This window comes from Leuresthes tenuis, unplaced genomic scaffold (genome assembly GCF_036924035.1).
Source record: "Leuresthes tenuis unplaced genomic scaffold, fLeuTen1.0.hap1 SCAF_5, whole genome shotgun sequence".
Taxonomy (NCBI): domain Eukaryota; kingdom Metazoa; phylum Chordata; class Actinopteri; order Atheriniformes; family Atherinopsidae; genus Leuresthes; species Leuresthes tenuis.
Genome location: NW_027325359.1, coordinates 25,090,343 through 25,112,208, shown reverse-complemented (window position 1 = coordinate 25,112,208; position 21,866 = coordinate 25,090,343). Strand labels below are relative to the sequence as shown.

Genomic DNA, 21,866 nt, shown 5'->3' with positions numbered 1-21,866 from the left:
GTCGGACATTCACACCTTCTTACAGCGGAACACGTCCGCTCCCTCTTTTGATGGTGTATGTTCGGGCATTCGAACCTTTTCTTACCTGCTTTTTACAAACCATGGTCGGACTTTCACACCTTCTTGTAGCCGAACACCTCCGCTCCCTCTTTTGATCATACATTGTTGGGCATTCGCACCTTGTCTTACCCGCTTTTTACAAACTATAGTCAGACATTCACACGTTGCAGCTGAACCACCTCCGCTCCCTGTTTTGATCATGTATGGTCTGGCAATACTAGCTTTTCTTACCCGTTTGTGAGTAATTATAGCTGGACATTCACACCTACTTGCAGTCGAACAGCTCTGCTCCCGCTTTTGATTTTGTTTGGTTGGATATTCGACGCTTTTCTTAACTGCTTTTTACAAACTTTGGTCGGACGTTCAAACCTTCTTGCAACCGAACACCTCCGCTTCCGCTTTTGATGGTATATATTCGGGAATTCGAACCTTTTCTTACCCGCTTTTTACAAACCATGGTCGGACTTTCACACCTTCTTGTAGCCGAACAACTCCACTCACGCTATTGATTGTGTACAGTCGGGTAGTTTAACCTTTTCTTACCCGCTTTTTACCAACTATGGTTGGACATTCACACCGTCTTACAGCGGAACACCTCCGCTTCCGCTTTTGATGGTGTATAGTCGGGCATTCGAACCTTTTCTTACCCGCTTTTTACAAACTATGGTCGGACATTCAATCCTTCTTGTAGCCGAAAAGCTCCGCTCCCTCTTTTGATCATACATTGTCGGGCATTTGCAACTTTTCTTACCCGCTTTTTACAAACCATGGTCGGACTGTCACACCTTCTTGTAGCTGAACACATCCGCTCCCACTATTGATTGTGTACAGTCAGGTTTTTTAACGTTTTCTTACCCGCTTCTTACCAACTCTGGTCGGACATTCACACCTTCTTAAAGCGGAACACGTCCGCTCCCTCTTTTGATGGTGTATGTTTGGGCATTCGAACCTTTTCTTACCCGCTTTTTACAAACTATGCTCGGACATTCAAACCTTCTTGTAGCCGAACACATCCACTCCTGCTTTTGATGATGTGTGGTTGGGCATTCGAACCTACTTCTTGCCCGCTTTTCATTAATTATGGGTGGACATTCACACCTTGTCGCAGCCAAACACCTCCGCTCCCTGTTTTGATCATGTATGGTTGGACATTCGCACCTTTTCTCAACCGCTTTTTGCAAACTATGGTCAGCAATTCACAGCTTCCTCTCCACCATACTTGTATGGTGGAAGATTCACACCCACTTGCATCCGAAGACCTCCGCCCCCACTTTTGTTGATATTTAGTCGGTCATTCGCACCTTACCCGCTTTTGGCAAACTATGGCCTTCTTGCAGCCAAACACCTCTGATCTCGCTTTTGATGATGTAAGGTTGGGCATTCAGACCTTGCTTCCCCTGCTTTTCACCAAATATAGTCGGACATTCACACCTTCTTGCAGCCGAACACTTCCGCTCCACCTTTAAGTGTTCTATAACACCTTTTTTTCACCGCATTTTATAGATTATGGTTGGAAATTCTCAACCATTGTCATCCGAAGACCTCTCCTCCCGCTTTTGTTAATATATTTGAACTTTAGTCGGACATTCACACCTTCTTGCAGCTGAACCACCTCCGCTCCCTGTTTTGATCATGTATGGTCTGGCAATACTACCTTTTCTTACCCGTTTGTGAGTAATTATGGCTGGACATTCACACCTACTTTCAGCAGAACACCACCTCTCTCGCTTTTGATGATGTATGGACCGGCATTCTTACCTTTTCTAACACATTTTTCAGCAATTATGGTCGGACATTCCCACCTACTCAGAGCCGAACACCTCCGCTCCCGCATTTGATGGTGTATAGTCGGGCATTCTCACTCTTTCTCATCAGCTTTTTGCAAATTATGATCTGATATTCACAGCTGCTTTTGATAATGTATGGTTGGGCATTCGCACCTTTTTTTACCCATTTTTCAGGAATTATGGGTGGACATTCACACCGTCTTTCAGCTGAAAACATCCTCTCCCGCTTATGATCATGTGCGGTTTGATATTCGAAAATTTTCTTTCATGTTTTAAAGAAATTATTGATGGACATTCAGACCTTCTTGCAGCTGAACCCCTCTGCTCGCGCTTTTGATGGTGTATAGTAGGGCTTTCGAGCCTTTTCTTCCCGTTTTTTACAAATTATGGTTGGACATTCAGACCTTCTTGCAACCTAACACCTCCGCTCCCTGTTTTGATCATACATTGTCTGGCATTCGCACCTTGTCTTACGCGCTTTTTACAAACTTTAGTCGGACATTCAGACCTTCTTGCAGCTGAACCACCTCCGCTCCCTGTTTTGATCATGTATGGTCTGGCAATACTACCTTTTCTTACCCGTTTGTGAGTAATTTTGGCTGGACATTCACACCTACTCAAAGCCGAACAACTCCGCTACCGCATTTGATGGTGTATAGTCGGGCATTCTCACCCTTTCTCATCAGCTTTTTGCAAATTATGATCTGACATTCACACCTACTTGCAGTCGAACAGCTCTGCTCCCGCTTTTGATTATGTTTAGTTGGATATTCGAACCTTTTCTTAACTGCTTTTTACAAACTTTGTTCGGAGGTACACGTCTTCTTGAAGCCGAACACCTCCGCTTCCGCTTTTGATGGTGTATAGTCGGGCTTTCGAGCCTTTTCTTACCTGGTTTTTAGAAATTATGGTTGGACATTCAGACCTTGCAGCCGAACACCTCCGCTCCCTCTTTTGATCATACATTGTCGGTTATTCGCACCTTGTCTTACCCGCTTTTTGCAAACTATAGTCAGACATTCACACGTTGCAGCTGAACCACCTCTGCTCCCTGTTTTGATTATGTATGGTCTGGCAATACTACCTTTTCTTACCCGGTTGTGAGTAATTATGGCTGGACATTCACACCTACTTGCAGTCGAACAGCTCTGCTCCCGCTTTTGATTATGTTTGGTTGGATATTCGAACCTTTTCTTAACTGCTTTTTACAAACTTTGGTCGGACGTTCACACCTTCTTGCAGCCGAACACCTCCGCTTCCGCTTTTGATAGTATATATTCGGGCATTCGAACCTTTTGTTACCCGCTTTTTACAAACCATGGGTGGACTTTCACACCTTCTTGTACCCGAACAACCCTGCTCCCGCTATTGGTGGTGTACAGTCGGGTATTTTAACCTTTTCTTACCCGCTTTTTACAAACTATGGTCGGACATTCACACCTTCTTACAGCGGAACACGTCTGCTCCACCTTTTAGTGTTCTATCACACCTTTTTTTCACCGCATTTTATGGATTATGGTTGGAAATTCTCAACCACTCTCATCCGAAGACCTCTCCTCCCGCTTTTGTGAATATATTTGAACTTTAGTCGGACATTCACACCTTCTTGCAGCTGAACCACCTCCGCTCCCTGTTTTGATCATGTATGATCTGGCAATACTACATTTTCTTACCTGTTTGTGAGTAATTATGGCTGGACATTCACACCTACTTTCAGCAGAACACCACCTCTCTCGCTTTTGATGATGTATGGACCGGCATTCTTACCTTTTCTAACACATTTTTCAGCAATTATGGTCGGAGATTCACACCTACTAACAGACGAACAACTCCGCTCCCGCATTTGATGGTGTATAGTTGTTGTTTTGCAAATTATGATCTGACATTCACACTTACTTGCAGTCGAACAGTTCTGCTCCCGCTTTTGATTATGTTTGGTTGGATATTCGAAACTTTTCTTAACTGCTTTTTACAAACTTTGGTTGGACGTTCAAACCCTCTTGTAGCCGAACACATCCACAGCTGCTTTTGATGATGTATGGTTGGGTATTCGCACCTTTTTTTTACCCATTTTTCAGTAATTATGGGTGGACATTCACACCTTCTTGCAGCTGAACACCTCCTCTCCCACTTATGATCATGTGCGGTTTGATTTTCAAAATTTTTACTTTAATTTTTTCTAGCAATTATTGATGGACATTCAGACCTTCTTGCAGCTGAACAAGTCCGCTCCCTCTTTTGATCATAAATTGTCGGGCATTCGAACCTTTTCTTACCCGCTTTTTACAAAACTTGGTCGGACTTTCACACTTTTTAGTAGCCGAACAACTCCGCTCCCGCTATTGATTGTGTACAGTCGGGTATTTTAACCTTTTCTTACCCGCTTTTTACCAACTATGGTCGGACATTCATAACTTCTTACAACGGAACACCTCCGCTCCTTATTTTGATGATGTATGGTTGGGCATTCAAACCTACTTGTTGCCCGCTTTTCATTAATTATGGGTGGACATTCACACCTTGTCGCAGCCAAACACCTCCGCTCCCTGTTTTGATGGTGTATAATGGTGGACATTCGCACCTTTTCTCACCCGCTTTTTACTATGGTCGGCCATTCACAGCTTCCTCTCCACCATACTTGTATGGTGGGATATTCACACCCACTTGCATCCGAAGACCTCCGCCCCCACTTTTGTTGATATTTAGTCGGTCATTCGCACCTTACCCGCTTTTGGCAAACTATGGCCTTCTTGCAGCCAAACACCTGATCTCGCTTTTGATGATGTAAGGTTGGGCATTCAGACCTTGCTTCACCTACTTTTCACCAAATATAGTCGGACATTCACACCTTCTTGCAGCCGAACACTTCCGCTCCACTTTTAAGTGTTCTATGTAGCATTCACACCTTTTTCTTCACCGCATTTTATAGATTATGGTTGGAAATTCTCACCCACTCTCATCCGAAGACCTCTCCTCCCGCTTTTGTTAATGTATAGTCGGGCATGAGAACCTTTTCTTACCCGCTTTTTACAAATTATGGTTGGACATTCACACCTACTTGCAGCCGAATACTGATACTGATCCTCCCGTAATAAAATGGTCGGATCTTATCAAACACACTTTGTTTCTTGTGACAATCAAGTCAGCGAAACAGCGTATACACGTCAAGACACTGAATCAAGTTTGCCACAAGAACTCATAAGTTTGGCAGTATTGCTCTGCCGTCAGCAATCATACACCCATTTTATTTTCGTGAGACATGTGCAGGCACCTGTTCATCTACTGTTCTATCACTATGAATTAGTTTATCTATTATCAATAAGGATACTTCTACAACTACTATCAAAGTATGTCCGGACTTCTTATGTTGTCAGTTGCTATATATGAATAAGTGGGTAGCTACTGACAAGCATTAAGCATGTCACACAGCCCAAACATATAACATTTCAGGACACACCACACAGTTAACAACCACAGTGAAGCGTGTCAAAGCCCAAACATGTAACATTCAACGGGACACTTACACAACACATTCAAATCAAACAGTCAGACAACATACAAGAACATATACCCCAGCCGGCATTGCTCCCTGCCTATTTTCCTACAGCTCACTATGTGTGCGCACACCTTTATTCACAAACTCTTCAACTTATACTCTTTTACCGAAGCTGCTACAGCTCGATTGGCCGAATACCCTTAGATCCTATTTCGGTGAATTTGACATCTGCCTTACATGTAACAGATTAGCGGTTTAGCAGTTTTAATTTAGTTTGAGTGAAGGAATTCATTTTATAGCAAAATCCCAAATCGTGAAGAACTCATGAAAGTAAGCTTATTCTCGGATTCATGAAACTTTAGATTTGCTCTGTCTTTTACTGCAAAGTACAACGTTGTTTTTTTTGTTTAAATCTTTCTAGACATGGTAAATATGAAGGACAAAGCAGTTTTAACATAGTTTGAGTGAAGGAATTCATTTTATAGATAAAATCCCAAGAGTCTGCTGAGAAACAAGAATGAATGCGAAGTAGACTTTAACACGGCTCTAGGAGCGAGCCGAGTGTGGGCTAACCGGGAGAATTGCTTGAAAGAAACGCGACACCGAATGAGCGGTCAGAACAAAGCCTCAATATGGTTTTCCCGTGGTGTTTTTGTTGCTGCCTTGTCTTTTGCACAGAGTAAAAGACAAGGCAGCCATCGAATAGGGCCCGATTGTTCCTACTTGGTCAGCCGAGGAGCAAGGGGGGGAGCAAGCGTCTCAACCAAGCAAAGCTCACCATGGGGAAGGTGGCTATGCCAACTAGCCTGATGCCCTGCTCCCGCAGTGACGGATAATCGTACTCTGGTTTCTCTTCATAACGTACAAGTCTTTCGCCTTTTACTAAAGACTTCCGTGGAAAGCAGCACTAATGAGTTGTTTCTATTTTTGGCAGGCATTACCTTTGCGGGTGAAGCCCTTTCCGTCTGTGCAAAAGAAATCTTGTTACTGTGCAGAGTGACTTCTCTGAGTAGAGTCGCCTTACTTGTTGCAACTGTGCCGATGTTTGAAGCTGGAGTGCAACGTTGTTGCTTGGATGGTGCTTGCTGGAGCATGCGGGAGTGCAAAGTTATACCATTTAAAAGGGCTGAAGAGTGCTCAGTGCAGCGGGTGGGCGGAGGTGCAAAGTGACACTCTGGCCACCTATGGCCATAAAAAGAACACCGCTACAAGTGCGCATTGTGCCAGGAAGGGCCCTCGGACGTGAACCAGTGGACAGTTATCGCTTCTCGGCCTTTTGGCTAAGATCAAGTGTAGTACCTGTTCTTATCAGTTTAATATCTGATATGGCCTTTGTACGAGGACTACATATTAAATGGATTTTTAGCAATAGGAGTTGAAAAAGGAGCTTTCTCCGTTCACTCCAAGCATCGACCCGGTACTGCAGTGCCGCTGGGAACGGTGCGCTCTTCTCTGCTCTTGTGAAAAAGCAAACAGTGGTGCAGGATGGAAGTTTCAGGGAGCCCAAGATGAAACTTTCTTTTAGTCTGCTGAGAAAAGAGAGTGAATGCGAAGTAGACTTTAACACACCTCTGGGGGCGAGCCGAGTGCGGGCTAACCGGGAGAATTACTTGAAAGAAACGCGACACTGAATGAGCGGTCAGAACAAAGCCTCAATACGGTGTTCCCGTGGTGTTTGTGGCTGCCTTGTCTTTTGCACAGAGTAAAAGACAAGGCAGCCATCGAATAGGGCCCGATTTTTCCTACTTGGTCAGCCGAGGAGCAAGGAGGGGGAGCAAGCGTCTCAACCAAGCAAAGCTCACCATGGGGAAGGTGGCTATGCCAACTAGCCTGATGCCCTGCTCCCGCAGTGACGGATAATCGTACTCTGGTTTCTCTTCATAACGTACAAGTCTTTCGCCTTTTACTAAAGACTTCCGTGGAAAGCAGCACTAATGAGTTGTTTCTATTTTTGGCAGGCTTTACCTTTGCGGGTGAAGCCCTTTCCGTCTGTGCAAAAGAAATCTTGTTACTGTGCAGAGTGACTTCTCTGAGTAGAGTCGCCTTACTTGTTGCGACTGTGCCGATGTTTGAAGCTGGAGTGCAACGTTGTTGCTTGAATGGTGCTTGCTGGAGCGTGCGGGAGTGCAAAGTTATACCATTTAAAAGGGCTGAAGAGTGCTCAGTGCAGCGGGTGGGCGGAGGTGCAAAGTGACACTCTGGCCACCTCTGGCCATAAAAAGAACACCGCTACAAGTGCGCATTGTGCCAGGAAGGGCCCTCGGACGTGAACCAGTGGACAGTTATCGCTTCTCGGCCTTTTGGCTAAGATCAAGTGTAGTACCTGTTCTTATCAGTTTAATATCTGATATGGCCTTTGTACGAGGACTACATATTAAATGGATTTTTAGCAATAGGAGTTGAAAAAGGAGCTTGCTCCGTTCACTCCAAGCATCGACCCGGTACTGCAGTGCCGCTGGGAACGGTGCGCTCTTCTCTGCTCTTGTGAAAAAGCAAACAGTGGTGCAGGATGGAAGTTTCAGGGAGCCCAAGATGAAACTTTCTTTTAGTCTGCTGAGAAAAGAGAGTGAATGCGAAGTAGACTTTAACACAGCTCTGGGGGTGAGCCGAGTGCGGGCTAACCGGGAGAATTGCTTGAAAGAAACGCGACACTGAATGAGCGGTCAGAACAAAGCCTCAATACGGTTTTCCCGTGGTGTTTTTGTTGCTGCCTTGTCTTTTGCACAGAGTAAAAGACAAGGCAGCCATCGAATAGGGCCCGATTGTTCCTACTTGGTCAGCCGAGGAGCAAGGGGGGGAGCAAGCGTCTCAACCAAGCAAAGCTCACCATGGGGAAGGTGGCTATGCCAACTAGCCTGATGCCCTGCTCCCGCAGTGACGGATAATCGTACTCTGGTTTCTCTTCATATCGTACAAGTCTTTCGCCTTTTACTAAAGACTTCCGTTGAAAGCAGCACTAATGAGTTGTTTCTATTTTTGGCAGGCATTACCTTTGCGGGTGAAGCCCTTTCCGTCTGTGCAAAAGAAATCTTGTTACTGTGCAGAGTGACTTCTCTGAGTAGAGTCGCCTTACTTGTTGCAACTGTGCCGATGTTTGAAGCTGGAGTGCAACGTTGTTGCTTGGATGGTGCTTGCTGGAGCGTGCGGGAGTGCAAAGTTATACCATTTAAAAGGGCTGAAGAGTGCTCAGTGCAGCGGGTGGGCGGAGGTGCAAAGTGACACTCTGGCCACCTATGGCCATAAAAAGAACACCGCTACAAGTGCGCATTGTGCCAGGAAGGGCCCTCGGACGTGAACCAGTGGACAGTTATCGCTTCTCGGCCTTTTGGCTAAGATCAAGTGTAGTACCTGTTCTTATCAGTTTAATATCTGATATGGCCTTTGTACGAGGACTACATATTAAATGGATTTTTAGCAATAGGAGTTGAAAAAGGAGCTTGCTCCGTTCACTCCAAGCATCGACCCGGTACTGCAGTGCCGCTGGGAACGGTGCGCTCTTCTCTGCTCTTGTGAAAAAGCAAACAGTGGTGCAGGATGGAAGTTTCAGGGAGCCCAAGATGAAACTTTCTTTTAGTCTGCTGAGAAAAGAGAGTGAATGCGAAGTAGACTTTAACACAGCTCTGGGGGCGAGCCGAGTGCGGGCTAACCGGGAGAATTACTTGAAAGAAACGCGACACTGAATGAGCGGTCAGAACAAAGCCTCAATACGGTGTTCCCGTGGTGTTTGTGGCTGCCTTGTCTTTTGCACAGAGTAAAAGACAAGGCAGCCATCGAATAGGGCCCGATTTTTCCTACTTGGTCAGCCGAGGAGCAAGGAGGGGGAGCAAGCGTCTCAACCAAGCAAAGCTCACCATGGGGAAGGTGGCTATGCCAACTAGCCTGATGCCCTGCTCCCGCAGTGACGGATAATCGTACTCTGGTTTCTCTTCATAACGTACAAGTCTTTCGCCTTTTACTAAAGACTTCCGTGGAAAGCAGCACTAATGAGTTGTTTCTATTTTTGGCAGGCTTTACCTTTGCGGGTGAAGCCCTTTCCGTCTGTGCAAAAGAAATCTTGTTACTGTGCAGAGTGACTTCTCTGAGTAGAGTCGCCTTACTTGTTGCGACTGTGCCGATGTTTGAAGCTGGAGTGCAACGTTGTTGCTTGGATGGTGCTTGCTGGAGCGTGCGGGAGTGCAAAGTTATACCATTTAAAAGGGCTGAAGAGTGCTCAGTGCAGCGGGTGGGCGGAGGTGCAAAGTGACACTCTGGCCACCTCTGGCCATAAAAAGAACACCGCTACAAGTGCGCATTGTGCCAGGAAGGGCCCTCGGACGTGAACCAGTGGACAGTTATCGCTTCTCGGCCTTTTGGCTAAGATCAAGTGTAGTACCTGTTCTTATCAGTTTAATATCTGATATGGCCTTTGTACGAGGACTACATATTAAATGGATTTTTAGCAATAGGAGTTGAAAAAGGAGCTTGCTCCGTTCACTCCAAGCATCGACCCAGTACTGCAGTGCCGCTGGGAACGGTGCGCTCTTCTCTGCTCTTGTGAAAAAGCAAACAGTGGTGCAGGATGGAAGTTTCAGGGAGCCCAAGATGAAACTTTCTTTTAGTCTGCTGAGAAAAGAGAGTGAATGCGAAGTAGACTTTAACACAGCTCTGGGGGCGAGCCGAGTGCGGGCTAACCGGGAGAATTGCTTGAAAGAAACGCGACACTGAATGAGCGGTCAGAACAAAGCCTCAATACGGTGTTCCCGTGGTGTTTGTGGCTGCCTTGTCTTTTGCACAGAGTAAAAGACAAGGCAGCCATCGAATAGGGCCCGATTTTTCCTACTTGGTCAGCCGAGGAGCAAGGAGGGGGAGCAAGCGTCTCAACCAAGCAAAGCTCACCATGGGGAAGGTGGCTATGCCAACTAGCCTGATGCCCTGCTCCCGCAGTGACAGATAATCGTACTCTGGTTTCTCTTCATAATGTACAAGTCTTTCGCCTTTTACTAAAGACTTCCGTGGAGAGCAGCACTAATGAGTTGTTGCTATTTTTGGCAGGCTTTACCTTTGCGGGTGAAGCCCTTTCTGTCTGTGCAAAAGAAATCTTGTTACTGTGCAGAGTGACTTCTCTGAGTAGAGTTGCCTTACTTGTTGCGACTGTGCCGATGTTTGAAGCTGGAGTGCAAAGTTGTTGCTTGAATGGTGCTCGCTGGAGCGTGCGGGAGTGCAAAGTTATACCATTTAAAAGGGCTGAAGAGTGCTCAGTGCAGCGGGTGGGCGGAGATGCAAAGTGACACTCTGGCCACCTCGAAAACCGAGGTTACATCCAGTACCAGGGGCAGCCCAAGCTCTGCCGCAAGTGTGGTGAGCATGGGCACCTGGTTGAGGCTTGTACCAAGGTGATATGTGGGAAGTGCAGAGAAATTGGGGACACTTTTGGAGAGTGTCCAAATGGCAGGAAATGTAATCTCTGTGGAGAATTAAATCACCTCTTCTGAGATTGCCCTAAATCTTTTGCCAACAAATTAAAGACGGTAAAGCCACAGTCAAGCCAACAAAGAGAAGGACCAGAGGTGGCAGTTGGTGAACAAAGTGAAGAGGTTGACCCAATAAATTCAAACTTCCCGCTAAAAGCTTGGATTGGAAGTGAGGAGCAAAAAGGAGAGGGGCCTGTAGAGGCCTCACCACTCAGTGCTGAAGTCTGTGAGAATTCACAGGCAGAGGGTGGAGCTACGCTAAATGAGGAGGAAGAGCAGACAGGTGAGTCTAGTGAAGGTACTCACCTCCCCGAAGGTCAACAGCCGAGGAGGACCTTTTAGAAGATTACTCACAAACGGGTAAGAAATGGTAGTATTGCCAGACAATACATGATCAAAACAGGGAGCGGAGGTGGTTCAGCTGCAAGGTGTGAATTTCTGACTAAAGTTTGTAAAAAGCGCGTAAGACTAGGTGCGAATGCCCAACAATGTATGATCAAAAGAGGGAGCGGAGGTTTTCGGCTGCAAGGTCTGAATGTCCAACCATAATTTCTAAAAACCGGGGAAGAAAAGGCTCGAAAGCCCGACTATACACCATCAAAAGCGGGAGCGGAGGTGTTCAGCTGCAAGAAGGTCTGAATGTCCACCAATAATTACTGAAAAATGGTTAAGAAAAGGTGCGAATGCCCAACCATACATCATCAAAAGCAGGAGTGGATGTGTTCGGCTACAAGAAGGTTTGAATGTCCGACCATAGTTTTTAAAAGGCGGGTAAGAAAAGGTTCGAATGCCCGAACATACACCATCAAAAGAGGGAGCGGAGGTGTTCCGCTGTAAGAAGGTGTGAATGTCCGACCATAGTTGGTAAAAAGCGGGTAAGAAAAGGTTAAAATGCCCGACTGTACACCATCAAAAGCGGAAGCGGAGGTGTTCGGCTTCAAGAAGACGTGAACCTCCGAACAAAGTTTGTAAAAAGCAGTTAAGAAAAGGTTCGAATATCCAACCAAACATAATCAAAAGCGGGAGCAGAGCTTTTCGACTGCAAGTAGGTGTGAATGTCAGATCATAATTTGCAAAAAGCTGATGAGAAAGGGTGAGAATGCCCGACTATACACCATCAAATGCGGTAGCGGATATGTTCGGTTGTGAGTAGGTGTGAATGTCCAGCCAAAATTACTCACAAACGGGTAAGAAAAGGTAGTATTGCCAGACCATACATGATCAAAACAGGGAGCGGAGGTGGTTCAGCTGCAAGAAGGTCTGAATGTCCGACTAAAGTTTGTAAAAAGCGGGTAAGACAAGGTGCGAATGCCCGACTATACACCATCAAAAGCGCGAGCAGAGGGGTTCAGCTGCAAGAAGGTCTGAATGTCCATCAATAATTTCTTTAAAACATGAAAGAAAATTTTCGAATATCAAACCGCACATGATCATAAGCGGGAGAGGAGGTGTTCAGCTGCAAGACGGTGTGAATGTCCACCCATAATTCCTGAAAAATGGGTAAAAAAAGGTGCCAATGCCCAACCATACATTATCAAAAGCAGGTCTGAATGTCAGATCATAATTTGCAAAAAGCTGATGAGAAAGGGTGACAATGCCCGACTCTACACCATCAAATGCGGGAGCGGAGGTGTTCGGCTCTGAGTAGGTGTGAATGTCCGACCATAAGTGCTGAAAAATGTATTAGAAAAGGTAAGAATGCCGGACCATACATCATCAAAAGCGAAAAGGTAAGAATGCCCGACAATGTATGATCAAAAGAGGGAGCGGAGGTGTTCGGCTGCAAGGTCTGAATGTCCAACCATAATTTCTAAAAACCGGGTAAGAAAAGGCTCGAAAGCCCGACTATACACCATCAAAAGCGGGAGCGGAGGTGTTCAGCTGCAAGAAGGTGTGAATGTTCGACTAAAGTTTGTAAAAAGCTGGTAAGACAAGGTGCGAATGCCCGACAATGTATGATCAAAAGCGGGAGCGGAGGTGTTCAGCTGCAAGAAGGTCTGAATGTCCATCAATAATTGCTAGAAAAAATTAAAGTAAAAATTTCGAAAATCATTCCGCACATGATCATAAGTGGGAGAGGAGGTGTTCAGCTGCAAGAAGGTGTGAATGTCCACCCATAATTCCTGAAAAATGGATAAAAAAAAGATGCGAATGCCCAACCATACATCATCAAAAGCAGCTCTGGATGTGTTCGGCTACAAGAAGGTGTGAACGTCCAACCAAAGTTTGTAAAAAGCAGTTAAGAAAAGGTTCGAATATCCAACCAAACATAATCAAAAGCGGGAGCAGAACTCTTCGACTGCAAGTAGGTGTGGATGTCAGATCATAATTTGCAAAAAGCTGATGAGAAAGGGTGAGAATGCCCGACTATACACCATCAAATGCGGGAGCGGAGTTGTTTGTCTGTGAGTAGGTGTGAATCTGCGACCATAATTGCTGAAAAATGTGTTAGAAAAGGTAAGAATGCCGGTCCATACATCATCAAAAGCGAGAGAGGTGGTGTTCTGCTGAAATTGGTGTGAATGTCCAGCCATAATTACTCACAAACGGGTAAGAAAAGGTAGTATTGCCAGACCATACATGATCAAAACAGGGAGCGGAGGTGGTTCAGCTGCAACGTGTGAATGTCTGACTATAGTTTGTAAAAAGCGGGTAAGACAAGGTGCGAATGCCCGACAATGTATAATCAAAAGAGGGAGCGGAGGTGTTCGGCTGCAAGGTCTGAATGTCCAACCATAATTTCTAAAAAACGGGTAAGAAAAGGCTCGAAAGCCCGACTTTACACCATCAATAGCGGGAGCGGAGGTGTTCAGCTGCAAGAAGGTGTGAATGTTCGACTAAAGTTTGTAAAAATCTGGTAAGACAAGGTGCGAATGCCCGACAATGTATGATCAAAAGCGGGAGCGGAGGTGTTCAGCTGCAAGAAGGTCTGAATGTCCATCAATAATTGCTAGAAAAAATTAAAGTAAAAATTTCGAAAATCAAACCGCACATGATCATAAGTGGGAGAGGAGGTGTTCAGCTGCAAGAAGGTGTGAATGTCCACCCATAATTCCTGAAAAATGGGTAAAAAAAAGGTGCGAATACCCAACCATACATCATCAAAAGCAGGTGTTAATGTCAGATCATAATTTGCAAAAAGCTGATGAGAAAGGGTGAGAATGCCCGACTATACACCATCAAATGCGGGAGCGGAGTTGTTTGTCTGTGAGTAGGTGTGAATCTCCGACCATAATTGCTGAAAAATGTGTTAGAAAAGGTAAGAATGCCGGTCCATACATCATCAAAAGCGAGAGAGGTGGTGTTCTGCTGAAAGTAGGTGTGAATGTCCAGCCATAATTACTCACAAACGGGTAAGAAAAAGTAGTATTGCCAGACCATACATGATCAAAACAGGGAGCGGAGGTGGTTCAGCTGCAAGAAGGTGTGAATGTCTGACTAAAGTTCAAATATATTAACAAAAGCGGGAGGAGAGGTCTTCGGATAGAGTGGTTGAGAATTTCCAACCATAATCTATAAAATGCGGTGAAAAAAAGGTGTGATAGAACACTAAAAGGTGGAGCGGAAGTGTTCGGCTGCAAGAAGGTGTGAATGTCCGACTATATTTGGTGAAAAGCAGGTGAAGCAAGGTCTGAATGCCCAACCTTACATCATCAAAAGCGAGATCAGAGGTGTTTGGCTGCAAGAAGGCCATAGTTTGCCAAAAGCGGGTAAGGTGCGAATGACCGACTAAATATCAACAAAAGTGGGGGCGGAGGTCTTCGGATGCAAGTGGGTGTGAATATCCCACCATACAAGTATGGTGGAGAGGAAGCTGTGAATTGCTGACCATAGTTTGCAAAAAGCGGGTGAGAAAAGGTGCGAATGTCCAACCATACACCATCAAAACAGGGAGCGGAGGTGTTTGGCTGCGACAAGGTGTGAATGTCCACCCATAATTAATGAAAAGCGGGCAAGAAGTAGGTTCGAATGCCCAACCACTCATCATCAAAAGCAGGAGTGGATGTGTTCGGCTATAAGAAGGTTTGAATGTCCGAGCATAATTTGTAAAAAGCGGGTAAGAAAAGGTTCGAATGCCTGAACATACACCATCAAAAGAGGGAGCGGAGGTGTTCCGCTGTAAGAAGGTGTGAATGTCCGACCAGAGTTGGTAAAAAGCGGGTAAGAAAAGGTTAAAAAACCCGACTGTACACAATCAATAGCGGGAGCAGATGTGTTTGGCTACAAGAAGGTGTGACAGTCCGACCATGGTTTGTAAAAAGCGGGTAAGAAAAGGTGCAAATGCCCGACAATGTATGATCAAAAGAGGGAGCGGAGCTTTTCGGCTACAAGAAGGTTTGAATGTCCGACCATAGTTTGTAAAAAGCGGGTAAGAAAAGGTTCGAATGCCCGACTATACACCATCAAAAGCGGAAGCGGAGGTGTTCCGCTGTAGACGGTGTGAATGTCCGACCATAGTTGTTAAAAAGCGGGTAAGAAAAGGTTAAACTACCCTACTGTACACAATCAATAGCGGGAGTGGAGTTGTTTGGCTACAAGAAGGTGTGAAAGTCCGACCATGGTTTGTAAAAAACGGGTAAGAAAAGGTTCGAATTCCCGAATATATACCATCAAAAGCGGAAGCGGAGGTGTTCGGTTGCAAGAAGGTGTGAACGTCCGACCAAAGTTTGTAAAAAGCAGTTAAGAAAAGGTTCGAATATCCAACCAAACAAAATCAAAAGCAGGAGCAGAGCTGTTCGACTGCAAGTAGGTGTGAATGTCCAGCCATAATTACTCACAAACGGGTAAGAAAAGGTAGTATTGCCACTCCATACATAATCAAAACAGGGAGCGGAGGTGGTTCTGCTGCAACGTGTGAATGTCTGACTATAGTTTGTAAAAAGCGGGTAAGACAAGGTGCGAATGCCCGACAATGTATGATCAAAAGAGGGAGCGGAGGTGTTCGGCTGCAAGGTCTGAATATCCAACCATAATTTCTAAAAACCGGGTAAGAAAAGGCTCGAAAGCCCGACTTTACACCATCAAAAGCGGGAGCGGAGGTGTTCAGCTGCAAGAAGGTGTGAATGTTCGACTAAAGTTTGTAAAAATCTGGTAAGACAAGGTATGAATGTCCGACAATGTATGATCAAAAGCGGGAGCGGAGGTGTTCAGCTGCAAGCAGGTCTGAATGTCCATCAATAATTGCTAGAAAACATGAAAGTAAAAATTTCTAAAATCAAACCACACATGATCATAAGTGGGAGAGGAGGTGTTCAGCTGCAAGAAGGTGTGAATGTCCACCCATAATTGCTGAAAAATGGGTAAAAAAAAAGGTGCGAATACCCAACCATACATCATCAAAAGCAGGTGTTAATGTCAGATCATAATTTGCAAAAAGCTGATGAGAAAGGGTGAGAATGCCCGACTATACACCATCAAATGCGGGAGCGGAGTTATTTGTCTGTGAGTAGGTGTGAATCTCCGACCATAATTGCTGAAAAATGTGTTAGAAAAGGTAAGAATGCCGGTCCATACATCATCAAAAGCGAGAGAGGTGGTGTTCTGCTGAAAGTAGGTGTGAATGTCCAGCCATAATTACTCACAAACGGGTAAGAAAAAGTAGTATTGCCAGACCATACATGATCAAAACAGGGAGCGGAGGTGGTTCAGCTGCAAGAAGGTGTGAATGTCCGACTAAAGTTCAAATATATTAACAAAAGCGGGAGGAGAGGTCTTCGGATGAGAGTGGTTGAGAATTTCCAACCATAATCTATAAAATGCGGTGAAAAAAAGGTGTGATAGAACACTAAAAGGTGGAGCGGAAGTGTTCGGCTGCAAGAAGGTGTGAATGTCCGACTATATTTGGTGAAAAGCAGGTGAAGCAAGGTCTGAATGCCCAACCTTACATCATCAAAAGCGAGATCAGAGGTGTTTGGCTGCAAGAAGGCCATAGTTTGCCAAAAGCGGGTAAGGTGCGAATGACCGACTAAATATCAACAAAAGTGGGGGCGGAGGTCTTCGGATGCAAGTGGGTGTGAATATCCCACCATACAAGTATGGTGGAGAGGAAGCTGTGAATTGCTGACCATAGTTTGCAAAAAGCGGGTGAGAAAAGGTGCGAATGTCCAACCATACACCATCAAAACAGGGAGCGGAGGTGTTTGGCTGCGACAAGGTGTGAATGTCCACCCATAATTAATGAAAAGCGGGCAAGAAGTGGGTTCGAATGCCCAACCACACATCATCAAAAGCAGGAGTGGATGTGTTCGGCTATAAGAAGGTTTGAATGTCCGAGCATAGTTTGTAAAAAGCGGGTAAGAAAAGGTTCGAATGCCCGAACATACACCATCAAAAGAGGGAGCGGAGGTGTTCCGCTGTAAGAAGGTGTGAATGTCCGACCAGAGTTGGTAAAAAGCGGGTAAGAAAAGGTTAAAAAACCCGACTGTACACAATCAATAGCGGGAGCAGATGTGTTCGGCTACAAGAAGGTGTGACAGTCCGACCATGGTTTGTAAAAAGCGGGTAAGAAAAGGTGCAAATGCCCGACAATGTATGATCAAAAGAGGGAGCGGAGCTTTTCGGCTACAAGAAGGTTTGAATGTCCGACCATAGTTTGAAAAAAGCGGGTAAGAAAAGGTTCGAATGCCCGACTATACACCATCAAAAGCGGAAGCGGAGGTGTTCCGCTGTAGACGGTGTGAATGTCCGACCATAGTTGGTAAAAAGCGGGTAAGAAAAGGTTAAACTACACGACTGTACACAATCAATAGCGGGAGTGGAGTTGTTCGGCTACAAGAAGGTGTGAAAGTCCGACCATGGTTTGTAAAAAACGGGTAAGATAATGTTCGAATTCCCGAATATATACCATCAAAAGCGGAAGCGGAGGTGTTTGGTTGCAAGAAGGTGTGAACGTCCGACCAAAGTTTGTAAAAAGCAGTTAAGAAAAGGTTCGAATATCCAACCAAACAAAATCAAAAGCAGGAGCAGAGCTGTTCGACTGCAAGTAGGTGTGAATGTCCAGCCATAATTACTCACAAATGGGTAAGAAAAGGTAGTATTGCCACTCCATACATGATCAAAACAGGGAGCGGAGGTGGTTCAGCTGCAACGTGTGAATGTCTGACTATAGTTTGTAAAAAGCGGGTAAGACAAGGTGCGAATGCCCGACAATGTATGATCAAAAGAGGGAGCGGAGGTGTTCGGCTGCAAGGTCTGAATATCCAACCATAATTTCTAAAAACCGGGTAAGAAAAGGCTCGAAAGCCCGACTTTACACCATCAAAAGCGGGAGCGGAGGTGTTCAGCTGCAAGAAGGTGTGAATGTTCGACTAAAGTTTGTAAAAATCTGGTAAGACAAGGTATGAATGCCCGACAATGTATGATCAAAAGCGGGAGCGGAGGTGTTCAGCTGCAAAGAAGGTCTGAATGTCCATCAATAATTGCTAGAAAACATGAAAGTAAAAATTTCTAAAATCAAACCGCACATGATCATAAGTGGGAGAGGAGGTGTTCAGCTGCAAGAAGGTGTGAATATCCACCCATAATTCCTGAAAAATGGGTAAAAAAAAGGTGCGAATGCCCAACCATACATCATCAAAAGCAGCTGTGGATGTGTTCGGCTACAAGAAGGTGTGAACGTCCAACCAAAGTTTGTAAAAAGCAGTTAAGAAAAGGTTCGAATATCCAACCAAACATAATCAAAAGCGGGAGCAGAACTGTTCGACTGCAAGTAGGTGTGGATGTCAGATCATAATTTGCAAAAAGCTGATGAGAAAGGGTGAGAATGCCCGACTATACACCATCAAATGCGGGAGCGGAGTTGTTCGTCTGTGAGTAGGTGTGAATCTCCGAACATAATTGCTGAAAAATGTGTTAGAAAAGGTAAGAATGCCGGTCCATACATCATCAAAAGCGAGAGAGGTGGTGTTCTGCTGAAAGTAGGTGTGAATGTCCAGCCATAATTACTCACAAACGGGTAAGAAAAGGTAGTATTGCCAGACCATACATGATCAAAACAGTAAGCGGAGGTGGTTCAGCTGCAAGAAGGTGTGGATGTCTGACTATAGTTTGTAAAAAGCGGGTAAGACAAGGTGCGAATGCCCGACAATGTAAGGCAAGGCAAGACAAGGCAAGTATATTTGTATAGCACAATTCAACAACAAGGTGATTCAAAGTGCTTCACAGAGACATTAAAACAGAAGAAATAAAAAGCATGATTTAAAATTTAAACAAAAGAAGGAAATAAGAACAATAGATAAAATCAGAAAAAATTATATATATGAAAGATAAAATCAATAGTTAAAACATGATTCCGTTTTGAAACTCAAGCTTATTCAAATGCAGCTGAAAATAGATGTGTCTTCAACCTGGACTTAAATACACTGAGTGTTTCAGCTGATCTGAGGCTTTCTGGGACTTTGTTCCAGACATGTGGAGCATAGAAGCTGAATGCAGCTTCTCCATGTCTGGTTTTGACTCTGGGAACTGATAAAATACCGGATCCAGATGACCTGAGGGGTCTGGAAGGTTCATAGTGGGTCAGGAGGTCACTGATGTATTTTGGTCCTTGACCATTCAGAGCTTTATAGACCAGCATCAGAACTTTAAAGTCTATCCTCTGATGGACAGGCAGCCAGTGTAAAGACTTGAGAGCTGGACTGTGATGTGCTCCACTTTTTTGGTCTTAGTGAGGACTCGAGCAGCTGAGTTCTGGATGAGCTGCAGTTGTCTAACTGACTTTTTAGGCAGACCTGTAAAGATGCTATTACAATAATCAAGCCTACTAAAGATGAATGCATGGACTAGTTTTTCCAGGTCCTGCTGAGACATCAGATCTTTTAGCCTTGATATATTCTTAAGGTGATAGTAGGCTGACTTTGTTAATGCCTTAATGTGTTTGTCCAAATTTAGGTCTGAGTCCATCACTACACCCAGATTTCTGGCCTGGTTGGTCGTTTTTAGATTTATAGATTGAAGCTCTGTGGTGACTTTCAATCGTTTATCTTTGGCTCCAAAGACAATTACCTCAGTTTTGTTTTTGTTTAGCTGGAGGAAGTTGTGGCACATCCAGTCATTAATCTCCTCAATGCATTTTCCAAGGGCCTGTACAGGCCCTCTGTCTCCTGGTGACATTGTTATATACATCTGTGTGTCATCTGCATAGCTATGGTAGTTTATTTGGTTGTTTTTTATAATCTGTGCCAGTGGGAGCATGTAGATGTTAAACAGAAGAGGTCCCAGGATGGAACCTTGGGGAACTTGTGATTCTTGTCTGCTCAGATGTAAAGTTACCTATTGACACAAAGTACTTCCTGTTCTCTAAGTATGTTTTGAACCAGTTTAGTACAGTTCCGGAAAGACCAGCCCAGTTCTCCAGTTGTTTGAGTAATATATTGTGGTCAACTGTATCAAAGGCAGCACTGAGATCCAGTAAAACTAAGACTGACATTTTTCCACTGTCTGTATTCAGACATATGTCATTAAACACTTTGGTCAGAGCAGTCTCAGTGCTGTGGTGCTGTCTAAAGCCTGACTGGAAGGTATCATAGCAGTTATTTTGTGTTAAAAAGTAATTAAGCTGTTGAAAAACCGCTTTTTCAATGATCTTACTTAAAAATGGGAGATTTGAGATGGGCCTGTAGTTGTTCATTTGCGTCTTATCAAGATTGTCCTTTTTCAGCAGAGGTTTAATTACAGCTGTTTTTAGTGGCTCTGGAAACACACCTGACGTTAAGGACAGGTTCACAATCAGTAACAGGTCTGACTCCAAAGTCTTTGAGACCCCTTTGAAAAAACCTGTTGGTAGGATGTCTAAACAGCAAGAGGAGGACTTCAGGTGACGTAAGATGTCCTCCAGGTCTTTACTGTTAATGGGTTGAAATAGTGTCATGGTGTTTAAACCGGTTTTCGGTGGACACAGTACATATGCTGAACCTGCTGCTGATGTACCAACTGCTTGTCTAATATTTTGGACTTTGTCTATGAAGAATTTGGCAAAGTCATTGCAGGCCATGGTGGAATGGAGTTCATTTGCCACTGACACAGGAGGGTTTGTTAGCCTGTCAACTGTAGCAAATAAGGCCCGAGCATTATGACTGTTTTTGGTGATGATGTCAGGGAAGTAGGATTTCCTTGCATTCCTCAGTTGTAAATTATAAGAGTGAAGTTTCTCTTTATAGATGTCATAATGAACCTGGAGATTTGTTTTTCTCCATCGGCGCTCAGCTTTCCGACACACTCTTTTCCCATTTTTCACCAGTGTGGAATTTCGCCATGGAGACTTCTTCCTTCCAGAGATAACCTTCACCTTAATGGGAGCAATAGTATCCATAACATTTAACATTTTAGTATTAAAGCTACTGACGAGCTCACTGACTGAACCCCCGGACAGGGCAGGTGCTAAGGAGAAAACCTGGTTAAAGATCTTACTACTGTTTTCAGTTTTGAGATCACTGCTGTTGAGACATTTGTGTGCACTGAAATCGTACTCTCAAAGAAAACACAGGAATGGTCAGACAGGCCCACATCAGACACAGTAATCTTTGAAATGCTTAGACCCTTGGAGATCACTAAGTCTAGAGTGTGCCCCCTATTGTGCGTAGGCTCTGTTATATGCTGAGTCAGCCCAAAGTTGTCCAGAGTGTTACTCAGGTCTTTAGTCCCTCTGTCCTGAGGATTGTCCATATGGATGTTAAAATCACCAACAATAATTATACAGTCAAAATCAACACAGATCATAGACAGCAGTTCACTGAGGTCTTCAGAAAAATCTGAACAGTATTTAGGGGGCCTGTAAATATTCAGAAACAGGACACTGGGTGAGGCCTTCACCTGTATAGCCATATATTCAAAGGACTGAAAACTTCCAGGAGATAACTGCTTACATTGAAAGGATTCATTGAATAAGACTGCGACCCCTCCTCCTCTCCTGCTCACTCTGGCCTCGCTGATAAAACTGTAACCAGGAGGGGTTGACTCAATAAGAACAGCAGCACTGTTATTTTGTTCCAACCAAGTTTCATTTAAAAACATAAAATCCAGGGTGTGCTCAGTGATAAAATCATCAATTAAGAATGTTTTCCCAGCTAAAGACCT

General features: G+C 44.6%; 9 non-coding genes across 9 annotated transcripts; all 9 read left to right on the top strand.

The window, feature by feature from the left end:
- The first annotated feature begins 6,181 nt into the window (after window positions 1-6,181).
- LOC140308370 (U5 spliceosomal RNA) lies at window positions 6,182-6,297 on the top strand. Its single transcript, XR_011916323.1, has one exon. It is a non-coding gene; the product is annotated as a U5 spliceosomal RNA (small nuclear RNA).
- Window positions 6,298-6,603: 306 nt separating this feature from the next.
- On the top strand, window positions 6,604-6,794 carry LOC140307999 (U2 spliceosomal RNA). Its single transcript, XR_011916014.1, has one exon. It is a non-coding gene; the product is annotated as a U2 spliceosomal RNA (small nuclear RNA).
- Window positions 6,795-7,205: 411 nt separating this feature from the next.
- On the top strand, window positions 7,206-7,319 carry LOC140308193 (U5 spliceosomal RNA). The gene has a single exon (XR_011916161.1). It is a non-coding gene; the product is annotated as a U5 spliceosomal RNA (small nuclear RNA).
- A 308-nt stretch (window positions 7,320-7,627) lies between these two features.
- Window positions 7,628-7,818, top strand: LOC140307924 (U2 spliceosomal RNA). The gene has a single exon (XR_011915944.1). It is a non-coding gene; the product is annotated as a U2 spliceosomal RNA (small nuclear RNA).
- Window positions 7,819-8,230: 412 nt separating this feature from the next.
- On the top strand, window positions 8,231-8,346 carry LOC140307819 (U5 spliceosomal RNA). Its single transcript, XR_011915849.1, has one exon. It is a non-coding gene; the product is annotated as a U5 spliceosomal RNA (small nuclear RNA).
- Window positions 8,347-8,652: 306 nt separating this feature from the next.
- Window positions 8,653-8,843, top strand: LOC140307922 (U2 spliceosomal RNA). The gene has a single exon (XR_011915943.1). It is a non-coding gene; the product is annotated as a U2 spliceosomal RNA (small nuclear RNA).
- Window positions 8,844-9,254: 411 nt separating this feature from the next.
- LOC140308192 (U5 spliceosomal RNA) lies at window positions 9,255-9,368 on the top strand. Its single transcript, XR_011916160.1, has one exon. It is a non-coding gene; the product is annotated as a U5 spliceosomal RNA (small nuclear RNA).
- Window positions 9,369-9,676: 308 nt separating this feature from the next.
- LOC140308006 (U2 spliceosomal RNA) lies at window positions 9,677-9,867 on the top strand. The gene has a single exon (XR_011916020.1). It is a non-coding gene; the product is annotated as a U2 spliceosomal RNA (small nuclear RNA).
- Window positions 9,868-10,278: 411 nt separating this feature from the next.
- On the top strand, window positions 10,279-10,392 carry LOC140308314 (U5 spliceosomal RNA). Its single transcript, XR_011916272.1, has one exon. It is a non-coding gene; the product is annotated as a U5 spliceosomal RNA (small nuclear RNA).
- The last annotated feature ends 11,474 nt before the right edge of the window (window positions 10,393-21,866 follow it).